Source organism: Bubalus kerabau, chromosome 8 (assembly GCF_029407905.1).
Source record: "Bubalus kerabau isolate K-KA32 ecotype Philippines breed swamp buffalo chromosome 8, PCC_UOA_SB_1v2, whole genome shotgun sequence".
Taxonomy (NCBI): domain Eukaryota; kingdom Metazoa; phylum Chordata; class Mammalia; order Artiodactyla; family Bovidae; genus Bubalus; species Bubalus kerabau.
The window spans coordinates 116,334,612-116,347,567 of record NC_073631.1 but is presented as its reverse complement, the minus strand read 5'-3'; positions in this window follow the sequence as shown (position 1 = coordinate 116,347,567).

Here is a 12,956-nt window from a genome sequence, read left to right as displayed (position 1 = left end):
ATATAGAATGTAAAGCTACTACTGTGCTGATAATAGCTAGTACAGATGTCAGCAAAACAATAGTTTCCAACTGTGGACAAGAAACATCCTTCTACATTGGAACAAATGAAGAAAGTGCCTTGGGGCAAGTACCAAAAATGACACCATTGCCGGTCCTAAGATGACAGAGGAAAGGACGGGAGACCACTTTTTACACCACAAATTCATCAAAAGAACATTTAAATGCTGAGTAAATTCCACAAAACAACGTCTGAATGCCAGCAGAGGACATCAGGCACCCAGAAAAGCAGCCCATTGTCTTCAAAAGGAGGTAGGAAAAAATATAAAAGACAAAAAGAGAGACAAAAGAGGTAGGGATGGAGCTCCAGCCCTGAAAGGGAGTCTAAAAAGAGAGAAGTTTCCAAACACCAGGAAACACTCTCACTGCCGAGTTTGTGGCGAGCCTTGGAACCACAGAGGGCAACAAAATTGGGAGGAAAAATAAATAAATAATTAAAACCCACAGATTACGTGCCCAACGGTAACTCCCCCAGCAGAGAAGCAGCACAGACCCCTGCATCTGCCACTAGCAAACAGGGTCTGCATTGCTTAGAGTAAGGACCTGGCCTGAATGCCCCAAAGGCAATCTGAGGGAACTAACTTGGGCTATCAAACCAGACTGTGGGATAGCAACCATATGAAAAGCCCTAACCTAAGACACTGCCAGGACCGCTCACAGAACAAAGGACTGAACAGAGCTAGCCGGCTGCAGACCATCCCCCTCCAGTGATAGGCAGCCAGAACCAGAAGGGGGCAGTTGCAGTCCCAGAGAGGTATTATCTACTAAACTGCAAGCAGGCTTCTTTGCTAACTGAGACTTCTTGGGCCTCTGGATGGTCAACATCTGCCTGAGAAGGTGTGCCGGTTGTACACCCAGAAAACTGAGTGTCAGGGACAGGGGAGGCGATAAGTCGTAGCGACGGCGCTCGCCAAACACTTCATCACCTGAGCTGCTCGGACCTGGGAAGGGCACAAAATACAGGCCCAACCGAGTCTGTGCCTCTGAGGACTCTGAGTGCCTGAACCTGAGCGGCTTAGACCTGGAAGGGGCACTCAGCCCAGGGCCGGCCTTGGATGGTTCCCAGCAGAGCATCCTAGAACCTAAGCAGTGTAGGCAGAGAAGGCACACGCCCCGTGAGCGGGGGCAGGCCCACTGTGGCTGAGACACTGCGAGTACATGCCAGTGTTATTTGTTTGCAGCCTCCGTTCCTCCCCACAGCGCAACTGAAGAAGTGAGCCTAAAAAAGTGTCCACCACCACCCCCTTGTGTCAGGGCAGAAATCAGACACTGAAGAGACCAGAAAACAGAAGAAGCTCAAACAGAGGGAACCACTTTGGAAGTGACAGATGCAATAGATTAAAACCCTGTAGTTAGTACCGACTACATAGCAAGGGACCTATAGATCTTGAGAAATATAAGCCGGACCAAGGAACTATCCGAAAATGAACTGACCCCACACTGCCCACAACAACACCAGAGAAAGTCCTAGATATATTTTTTTTACTATTTTTACTATCATTCTTCTTTTTAAATTTTTTTAAAAATTTTAAGTCCTCTATTACTCCTTTATTTTTCATTTTTATAACCTAGTATTATTTTCAAAAAAAAAAAAAGAGAGAGACCCCATTTTTTTAAAAGCAAACTTCATATATATATTTTGTTTATTATTTTTGTGACTTTTTCCCTTTCTTTTCTTTAATATTGTATTTTTGAAAATCCAACCTCTACTGTAGATTTTTAATCTTTGCTTTTTGATATTTGTTATCAATTTTGTACCTTTAAGAACCCAATCTTCAGTACCCATTTTTACTTGGGAGCAAGATTATTGGCTTGACTGCTCTCTCCCCCTTTGGACTCTCCTTTTTCTCCACCAGGTCACCTCTATCTCCTCCCTCCCCCTTATCTTCTCTACCCAACTCTGTGATTCTCTTTGTGTGTTCCAGACGGTGGAGAACACTTAGGGAACTGATTACTGGCTGGATCTGTCTCTCCTCTTTTGATTCCCCCCTTTATCCTCCTGGCCACCTCTGTCTCCTTCCTCCCTCTTCTCTTCTCTGTATAACTCTGTGAACATCTCTGAGCGGTCCAGCCTGTGGAGAGCACATAAGGAAGTGATTACTGGCTAGCTTGCTCTCTCTTCTTTTGATTCCACCTCATCTCATTCAGGTCACGTCTAACTCCCTCCTCCCTCTTCTCTTCTCCATGTAACTCTGTGAACCTCTCTGGGTGTCCCTCACTGTGGAGAAACTTTTCATCTTTAATCTAGATGTTTTATAAACAGTGCTGTATAGATGGAGAAGTCTTGAGGCTGCTATAAAAATAAGACTGAAAACCAGAAGCTGGAGGCTTAAGTCCAAATCCTGAGAACACCAGAGAACTCCTGACTCAAGGGAACATTAATCGACAGGAGCTCATCAAATGCCTCCATACCTACACTGAAACCAAGCACCACCAAAGAGCCAACAAGTTCCAGAGCAAGACATACCATGCAAATTCTCCAGCAACACAGGAACACAGCCCTGAGCTTCAACATACAGGCTGCCCAAAGTCACCCCAAGCCCATTGACATCTCATAACTCATTACTGGACACTTCATTGCACTCCAGAGAAGAAATCCAGCTCCACCCACCAGAACATCAACACAAGCTTCCCTAACCAGGAAACCTTGACAAGCCACCCGTACAACCCCACCCACAGCGAGGAAATTCCACAATAAAGAGAACTCCACAAACTGGCAGAATACAGAAAGGACACCCCAAACACAGCAATTTAAACAAGATTAAGAGACAGAGGAATACCCAGCAGGTAAAGGAACAGGATAAATGTCCATCAAACCAAACAAAAGAGGAAGAGGTAGGGAATCTACCTGATAAAGAATTCTGAATAATGATAGTGAAAATGATCCAAAATCTTGAAATCAAAATGGAATCACAGATAAATAGCCTGGAGACAAGGATTGAGAAGATGCAAGAAAGGTTTAACAAGGACCTAGAAGAAATAAAAAAGAGTCAATATATAATGAAGAATGCAATAAATGAGATCAAAAACACTCTGGAGGGAACAAATAGTAGAATAATGGAGGCAGAAGTTAGGATTAGTGAAGTGGAAGATAGAATGGTAGAAATAAATGAATCAGAGAGGAAAAAAGAAAAACACATTAAAAGAAATGAGGACAATCCCAGAGACCTCCAGGACAATGGTAAATGCCCCAACATTCGAATCATAGGAGTCCCAGAAGAAGAAGACAATAAGAAAGACTATGAGAAAATACTCGAGGAGATAATAATTGAAAAATTCCCTAAAATGGGGAAGGAAATAATCACCCAAGTCCAAGAAACCCAGAGAGTCCCAAATAGGATAAACCCAAGGCAAAACACATGAAGATACATATTAATCAAATTAACAAAGATCAAACACAAAGAACAAATATTAAAAGCAGCAAGGGAAAAACAACAAATAACACACAAGGGGATTCCCATAAGGATATCCTTATTCCCATAAGGATAAAGAGTTTCAATAAAAACTCTTCAGGCCAGAAGGAAATGGCAGGACATACTTAAAGTAATGAAAGAAAATAACCTACAGCCCAGATTACTGTACCCAGCGAGGATCTCATTCACATATGAAGGAGAAATCAAAAGCTTTACAGACAAGCAAAAGCTGAGAGAATTCAGCACCACCAAACCAGCTCTCCAACAAATGCTAAAAGATCTTCTCTAGACAGGAAACACAAAAAGGGTGTATAAACTCGAACCCAAAACAATAAAGTAAATGGCAACAGCGTCATACTTATCAATAATTACCTTAAACGTAAATGGGTTGAATGACCCAACTAAAGAAAAAGACTGGCTGAATGTATACAAAAACAAGACCCCTATATGTGTTGTCTACAAGAGACCCACCACAAAACAAGGGACACATACATACTGAAAGTGAAGGGCTGGAAAAAGATATTCCACGCAAATAGAGACCAAAAGAAAGCAGGAGTAACAATACTCACATCAGATAAAATAGACTTTAAAACAAAGGCTGTGAAAAGAGACAAAGAAGGACACTACATAATGATCAAAGGATCAACCCAAGAAGAAGATATAACAATTTTAAATATATATGCACCCAACATAGGAGCACCACAATATGTAAGACAAATGCTAACAAGTATGAAAGGGGAAATTAACAATAATAACACAATAATAGTGGGAGACTTTAATACCCCACTCACACCTATGGATAGATCAACTAAACAGAAAATTAACAAGGAAACACAAACTTTAAATGATAAAATAGACCAGCTAGACCTAATTGATATCCTTAGGACATTTCACCCCAAAACAATAAATTTCACCTTTTTTCTCAAGTGCACATGGAACTTTCTCCAGGATAGATCACATCCTGGGCCATAAATCTAGCCTTGGTAAATTTAAAAAAATTGAAATCATTCCAAGCATCTTTTCTGACCACAATGCAGTAAGATTAGATGTCAATTACAGGAGAAAAAATATTAAAAATTCCAACATATGGAGGCTGAACAACACTCTGCGGAATAACCAACAAATCACAGAAGAAATAAAAAAATGCATAGAAACAAATGAAAATGAAAACACAACGACTCAAAACCTGTGGGACACTGTAAAAGCAGTGCTAGGGGGAAGGTTCATAGCAATACAGGCTTACCTCAAGAAACAAGAAAAAAAGTCAAATAAATAACCTAACTCTACACCTGGTGGCTCAGACGGTAAAGCGTCTGTTTACAATGTGGGAGACCTGGGTTCGAGCCCTGGGTTGGGAAGATCCCCTGGAGACGGAAATGGCAATCCACTCCAGTACTATTGCCTGGAAAGTCCCACGGAGGAGCCTGGTAGGCTACAGTCTATAGGGTCCAAAGAGTCAGACACGACTGAGCGACTTCACTTTCACTTTCAAAGCAACTAGAAAAGGAAGAAACGAAGAACACCAGGGTTAGTAGAAGGAAAGAAATCTTAAAAATTAGGGCAGAAATAAATGCAAAAGAAACAAAAGAGACCATAGCAAAAATCAACAAAGCCAAAAGCTGGTTCTTTGAAAGGATAAATAAAATTGACAAACCATTAGCCAGACTCATCAAGAAACAAAGGGAGAAAAATCTAATCAACAAAATTATAAATGAAATTGGAGAGATCACAACAGACAACACAGAAATACAAAGGATCATAAGAGACTACTATCAGCAATTATATGCCAATAAAATGGACAACTTGGAAGAAATGGACAAATTCTTAGAAAAGTACAACTTTCCAAAACTGGACCAGGAAGAAATAGAAAATCTTAACAGACCCATCACAAGCACAGAAATTGAAACTGTAATCAGAAATCTTCCAGCAAACAAAAGCCCAGGTTCAGATGGATTCACAGCTGAATTCTACCAAAAATTTAGAGAAGAGCTATCCTACTCAAACTCTTCCAGAAAATTGCAGAGGAAGGTAAACTTCCAAACTCATTATGAGGCCATCACCCTAATACCAAAACCTGACAAAGATGCCACAAAAAAAGAAAACTACAGGCCAATATCACTGATGAACATAGATGCAGAAATCCGTAACAAAATTCTAGCAATCAGAACCCAAAAACACATTAAAAATATCATACACCATGACTAAGTGGCCTTTATCCCAGGGATGCAAGGATTCTTCAATATATTCAAATCAATCAATGCAATACACCACATTAACAAATTGAAAAATTAAAGCCATATGATCATCTCAATAGATGCAGAGAAAGCCCTTGACAAAATTTAACATCCATTTATGATAAAAACTCTCCAGAAAGCAGGAATAGAAGGAACATACCTCAACATAATAAAAGCTATATATGACAAACCCACAGCAAACATTATCCTCAATGGTGAAAAATTGAAAGCATTTCCCCTAGATTCAGGAACAAGACAAGGGTGCCCAATTTCACCACTACTATTCAACATAGTTTTGGAAGTTTTGGCCACAGCAGTCAGAGCAGAAAATAAATAAATAAATAAAAGGAATCCAAATTGGAAAAGAAGAAGTAAAACTCTCACTGTTTGCAGATGACATGATCCTCTACATAGAAAACCCTAAAGATTCCACCAGAAATCTACTAGAGCTAATCAATGAATATAGTAAAGTTGCAGGATATAAAATCAACACAGAGAAATCCCTTGCATTCCTATACACTAATAATGAGAAAATAGAGAAATTAAGGACACAACTCCATTCACCATTGCAACGAAAAGAATAAAATACTTAGGAATATATCTACCTAAAGAAACTAAAGACCTATATATAGAAAACTATAAAACACTGCTGAAAGAAATCAAAGAGGACACTAATAGATGGAGAAATACACCATATTCATGGATTGTAAGAATCAATATAGTGGAAATGAGTATACTACCCAAAGCAATCTATAGATTCAATGCAGATCAGATCAGATCAGTCGCTCAGTCGTGTCCGTCTCTTTGCCACCCCATGAATCGCAGCACGCCAGGCCTCCCTGTCCCTATCGAAATACCAACGGTATTTTTCACAGAGCTAGAACAAATAATTTCACAATTTGTATGGAAATACAAAAAACCTCAAATAGTGAAAGCAGTCTTGGGAAAGAAGAATGGAACTGGAGGAATCAACCTACCTGACTTCAGGCTTTACTACAAAGCCACAGTCATCAAGACAGTATGGTACTGGCACAAAGACAGAAATATAGATCAATGGAACAAAATAGAAAGCCCAGAGATAAATCCACGCACCTATGGGCACCTTATCTTTGACAAAGGAGGCAAGAATATACAATGGATTAAAGACAATCTCTTTAACAAGTGGTGCTGGGAAATCTGGTCAACCACTTGTAAAAGAATGAAACTAGAACACTTTCTAACCCCATACACAAAAATAAACTCAAAATGGATTAAGGATCTAAACGTAAGACCAGAAACCGTAAAACTCCTAGAGGAAAACATAGGCAAAACACTCTCTGACATAAATCACAGCAGGATCCTCTATGACCCACTCCCAGAATATTGGAAATAAAATCAAAAATAAACCAATAGGACCTAATTAAAATAAAAGCTTCTGCACAACAAAGGAAACTCTATGCAAGGTGAAAAGATAGCCTTCAGAATGGGAGAAAATAATAGCAAATGAAGCAACTGACAAAGAACTAATCTCAAAAATATACAAGCAACTCCTACAGCTCAATTCCAGAAAAATAAACGACCCAATCAAAAACTGGACCAAAGAACTAAACAGACATTTGTCCAAAGAAGACGTACAGATGGCTAACAAACACATGAAAAGAAGCTCAACATCACTCATTATCAGAGAAATGAAAATCAAAACCAATGAGGTACCATTTCATGCCAGTCAGAATGGCTGCGATCCAAATGTCTATAATCAATAAATGCTGGAGAGGGTGTGGAGAAAAGGGAACCCTCTTACACTGGTTGTGGGAATGCAAACTAGTACAGCCACTACGGAGAAGAGTATGGAGATTCCTTAAAAAACTGGAAATAGAACTGCCTTATGACCCAGCAATCCCACTGCTGGGCATACACACTGAGGAAACCAGAAGGGAAACAGACACGTGTACCACAATGTTCATCGCAGCACTGTTTATAATAGCCAGGACATGGAAGCAACCTAGATGTCCATCAGCAGATGAATGGATAAGAAAGCAGTGGTACATATACACAATGGAGTATTACTCAGCCATTAAAAAGAATACATTTGAATCAGTTCTAATGAGGTGGATGAAACTGCAGCCTATTATACAGAGTGAAGTAAGCCAGAAAGAAAAACATCAATACAGTATACTAACGCATATATATGGAATTTAGAAAGATGGTAATGATAACCCTGTATGTGAGACAGCAAAAGAGACACAGATGTATAGGACAGTCTTTTGGACTGTGGAAGAGGAAAAGGGTGGGATGATTTGGGAGAATGGCATTGAAACACGTATAATATCATATATGAAACGAATCGCCAGTCCAGGTTTGATGCAGGATACAGGGTGCTTGGGGCTGGTGCACTGGGATGACCCAGAGGGATGATATGGGGAGGGGGGGGGGTTCAGGATGGGGAACATTGTACACCCATGGTGGATTAATGTTGATGTATGGCAAAACGAATACAATATTGTAAAGTAAAATAAATTTTAAAAAAAAAGAAAGAAAGAAATGCCAATGGCTTTACTGTCTGACTGTCTTGGTGCAGTGAGGGCTGCCTGGGTTTGTTGAGGTCCCAACCTTTGTTCTTTCTGCTTTTTCAGCCTTTGTGTCTACTTTCCCATCAGTTCTTTGCTCAGACCAATACTTGCCAACACAACCATGAGCAAATCTGGCAAATGGACTGTCTTGGTCAAACTGGAAGCACAGGTTCCAGAATATTTTGAGCAACACTGGTGGGGCCACTTGTCATCAACTCCAGAGGCAAGCAAAGAGCTCTCTGCTTACTTCTTCCTTTCTATCAGATTACACTTTTGAAATAGGCCCTGGCTGTTAAAACTCCATGAGCTTGTCAGTATACCCAAGGTTCTCTAAATTAAAAAATAAACTCTGCAACAACAACAACAAGAAAAAAAGATGCCACTGATGATGAGCTTGGCCTTCTAGCCAAACTCTTGTCAAAGCAAAAATTTGCTTGTTGCCACTTGTTATGTGGTTGTAAATTTCACTTTGGACCTGGTTCTTGAAATGCAGTCTATTGAAACTTTCATACAGCCGTATTAGTACTGTTTGGGTTTGGAAATCAAGGAGACTAAGGGAGGCAAGCGGTGTTAAAAACAGATATTTCCAAACCAGTGGCCTCTACTTATACAGACTTTCCTTGGTACCCAAATGCAGAGGAGCACAGTGTAAATGGCTACGTGTGCTGCCAGGTTACGTGTCAATGACTACACAATTGGATTCTACCAGCTTTGTTCTTCACAGACACAACCTGCCATCAAATAGAGAAATATGGCCACAGTATTAGTAGAAATTTGGGGGCATAGTATTTCCAGCGAAATCAGTTATTTACAAAGCAATTCTAAGTGAGGTACCCAGTGAGGAGCTAAGATTGGAAAGACTTTAAGAAATCCAGTGGTAAGAAACAAACATGTACTGTTCTCAAGCTGTATGAGAAACCACCCCAGAATATGAAACCACAAGGGAGAAATAGTAAGCCATTATCATAAACAGCCCCTACAAAATAAAGGGCAAAGGAGGCCAAAATCTGTGAAACAGGAAGTGCATCATCAAGTATCTTCGCTCAGTCAACAGCAGGAGACCCTGAGACGGAGGGGGAAATCAGGAACCTAGAGAAGACACTTTCAGTGCTTTCAGCACTCAAACAGCCTGAAATAACAGGCAGCAAACAGCTGGAGGGGGAAAAAAAGGAGAAAATTTAAAAAGAGACAGATCTTCTCCAGCAGCTAAAAGATTTAGAATTGAGTCTTTTACATATTCATAGAAAACAAGTTGCATACCAGAAATCAGTACAAATATATCTTCTTGTTAAACCTGATGGAATGTTCTGAATATTCTTTGGCCCACATTTGTTGGTCACCTGTTATTTATTTAATATTCTGAATACACAGGAAAGGTTCTAATGTTTGTTCAATTGATATGTTTCCAATGTGGGGAGGATGAGGAGTAAGATGTGTTGTTGTTTTTTCAACCAAAGCTTGTTGAACTAAAAGAGAGATATTACTATGTACTCAGGGACAGGATCTCATACATGAGTTAAAACATCTTAAAAAGATTTTGTAAATATTTGCTTATTTAGCTGTGTCGAGTCTTAGCTGTGGCACACAGGATCTTTGCTGTGGCTCATGGGCTTAATTGCCTCACGATACATGGGATCTTTGTTCCCTGACCAAGGATCGAAACTGCATCCCCTGCATTGGAAGGAGGCTTCCTAACCACTGGACCATCAAGGAAGTCTCTTTATTTGTTTTTTTTGTTTGTTGGTTTGTTTGTTTTTAAGAGAGGAGAGCAAAGAAAAGTGAGTGACAAAAAAGGGAGAGGAATCCTGTGTGCTGAGTTTTGTACTCTACAGAGTCTCTGGTAAATTGTCTAAAACTGAAAAAAGAAAGAAAAGGCTGAATATGAATAAATGTATGTGAATGCTGGTTTTTAAAAAATCAGTGAAAACTCTGTGTTAGAGTCATAGGCTGAAATAGAAACAGTGCATAATTTCATAGGAATGAGGAAACAGAAAAAGCTGAAGAAGTAAAAAGAACTTAGAAATTGTGGGAAGGACTTTGAACTCTTACATTTGTGGTAATTTCAGCCTGGACCAAATTTCACCAATTCATCAAGGAGTAGGGGATCTCAAGTGACATCTGAGTGACAAATCATAAATTGAGGGTCTTGGACATATTAAATATCAGGATATAATTCAAAATGGAGTCTTCTGTCACCAAGGATTTTACAATATACTTGGGGAGACAGACAAGAAATATGCATAGCAAGCCTGATCTGGGTGTGCAATAAACATGATAGAATCAAATAGAGGCACTTCAGTCAGTCTTGGGTGAGTCAGAAATCTTTCCCTTAGAATATGAGATTTAAGGGACTTCCCTGGTTGTCCAGGAGTTAAGACTCCAGGCTTCCACTGCAGGGAGCACAGGTTCAACCCCTGGCTGAGGAACTAAGATCTCATGTAACACATGGCAAGAACCTAAAAAAAAAAAAAGTGAGATTTAAAATGAATATTCCATGATGAACTGGGGTCGTAGTCATCCACAGCATGTGTGTGTATGTCTGGGAAGGTGGGGGAACTGGGAGAAGTGTGAGAGCTGTTGTAGGAAGCAATGCAGGCAGAGGGGCAGGAGCCTCGGGTATGACTGCAGGACTAAGAATAGTGGAGATCTGAATGGATGCCCCACCATGAAGAGCTTTGCTTAAAATACCAAGGAGTCTAGAATTTGTAAAACAGTTGAGAAGCATACAAGGATAATAAGTGAAAGGATATCATGACTCTATTTCTTCCTAGTTTATAGAGTGTTTTTATCATTAAATGGGTCTTGGATTTTGTCAAACTTATTTCTGTATCTATTGAGATGATCATGTGATTTTTGCCCTTCATTCTACTGATATGGTGGAACACATTGACTGACATTCATATATTGAATCAATCTGGCTTTCCTGGGGTAAATCCAGGAATATACTTGCTCTTATAAGTTGCTGTACTCTATTAGTATTTTGTTGAGGGTTTTATGTTTATATTCATAAGTCTGTAGTTTCCTTTTCTTGTAATATCTTTGTCTGGATAATACTGAGCTCATACAAAAGTTGTGAAGTACTTTCTCCTCTCTTACTTTTTGTTTGAGAAGTATTAGTGTTCAGTCAGTTCATTTCAGTCACTCACTCATGTCTGACTCTTTGCGACCCCATGGACTGCAGCACGCCAGGCCTCCCTGTCCATCACCAGCTCCCAAAGCTTGCTTGAACTCATGTCCATTGAGTCGGTGATGCCATCCAACCATCTCGTCCTCTGTCATTCCCTTCTCCTCCCACCATCAATCTTTCCCAGCATCAGAGTCTTTTCCAATGAGTCAGTTCTTTGCATCAGGTGGCCAAAGTATTGGAGTTTCAGCTTCAGCATCAGTCCTTCCAATGAATATTCAGAATTGATTTCCTTTTGGATTGACTGGTTGAATCTTCTTGCAGTCCAAGGGACTCTCAAGAGTCTTCTCCAATACCACAGTTCAAAAGCATCAATTCTTAGGCACTCAGCTTTCTTTATAGTCCAACTCTCACATCCATACATGACTACTGGAAAAAAGTATTGGTGTTAATTCTCCCTTTAAATGTTTAGTGGAATTCATCGATGAAACCATCTGGCTTTCCTTTGGGGGTAGTTATTTTAATTGCTAATTTAATCTCTTATGTGCAGGTTATAGATATGTTCAGATTTTATTTCAATTTGAGTCACATTCAGTAGCTTGTGTCTTTCTAGGAATTTGTCCATTTCACCCAAGGTATCTAATATGTCAGTGTACAGTTGTCTTTGTTTTTGCTTATATCCTTTTTATTTCTGTAAGGTCAATAGCACTATATTCTCTTTCATTTCTAATTTTAGTAATTTTAGCCTTCTATTTCTTAGTCAGACTAGCCACAAAATTTTTGTTGATTTTTTTTCCAAAGGACCAAGTTGTAGTTTCATTCATTTTGTTTATTGCTTTTCTATTGCCTGTTTCATTTATTTCTACTCTGAGCTTTATTGTTTTCTTTCTTCAACTTGCTTTATGTTTAGTGACTCTTCTTTCTCTGATTTCTTAAGGTGGAAGATTATATTATTAATTTTTTAATAAAGGCATTTACAGCTTTATATTTCCCTCTAAGCATCCTTGTGTTAACTGCATCTCATAAGTTTTGATATGTCTTCATTTTCATTCATCTCAAAATATTTTCTAAATTTCCTTGTGATTTCCTCTTTGGCCCATTGGTTATTGAGGAATGTGCTGTTTAATTTCCACATATTCCTGTCAATAAGAATTCAACCCATTTTTTAATCAGATGGTTTGGTTGTGTTTTTTTCATATTAAGTTGTATGAGTTCTTTATATTTTTTGGGTAATAACCCCTTATCAAGCACATCATTTACAAATATCTTTTCCCATTTAGTAAGTGGCCTTTTTGTTTTGATGATTGTTTCTTAGCTGTGCAAAAGCTTTTAAACTTAATTAGGTCCTATTTGTTTATTTTTGCATCTGTTACCCTTGTCTGAGGAGACAGATCCAAAACGATATTACTAAGACATGTCAGAGTGTTCTAACTATGTTTTCTTCTAGAATTTTTATGGTTTCCAGTCCTACATTTAGAGACTTAATCCATTTTGAGTTCATTTTCGTGTATCTTTTTTCGTGCCAGTACCATACTGTTTTGGTTACTAAAGCTTTGTAGTATAATCTGAAGTCAGGGA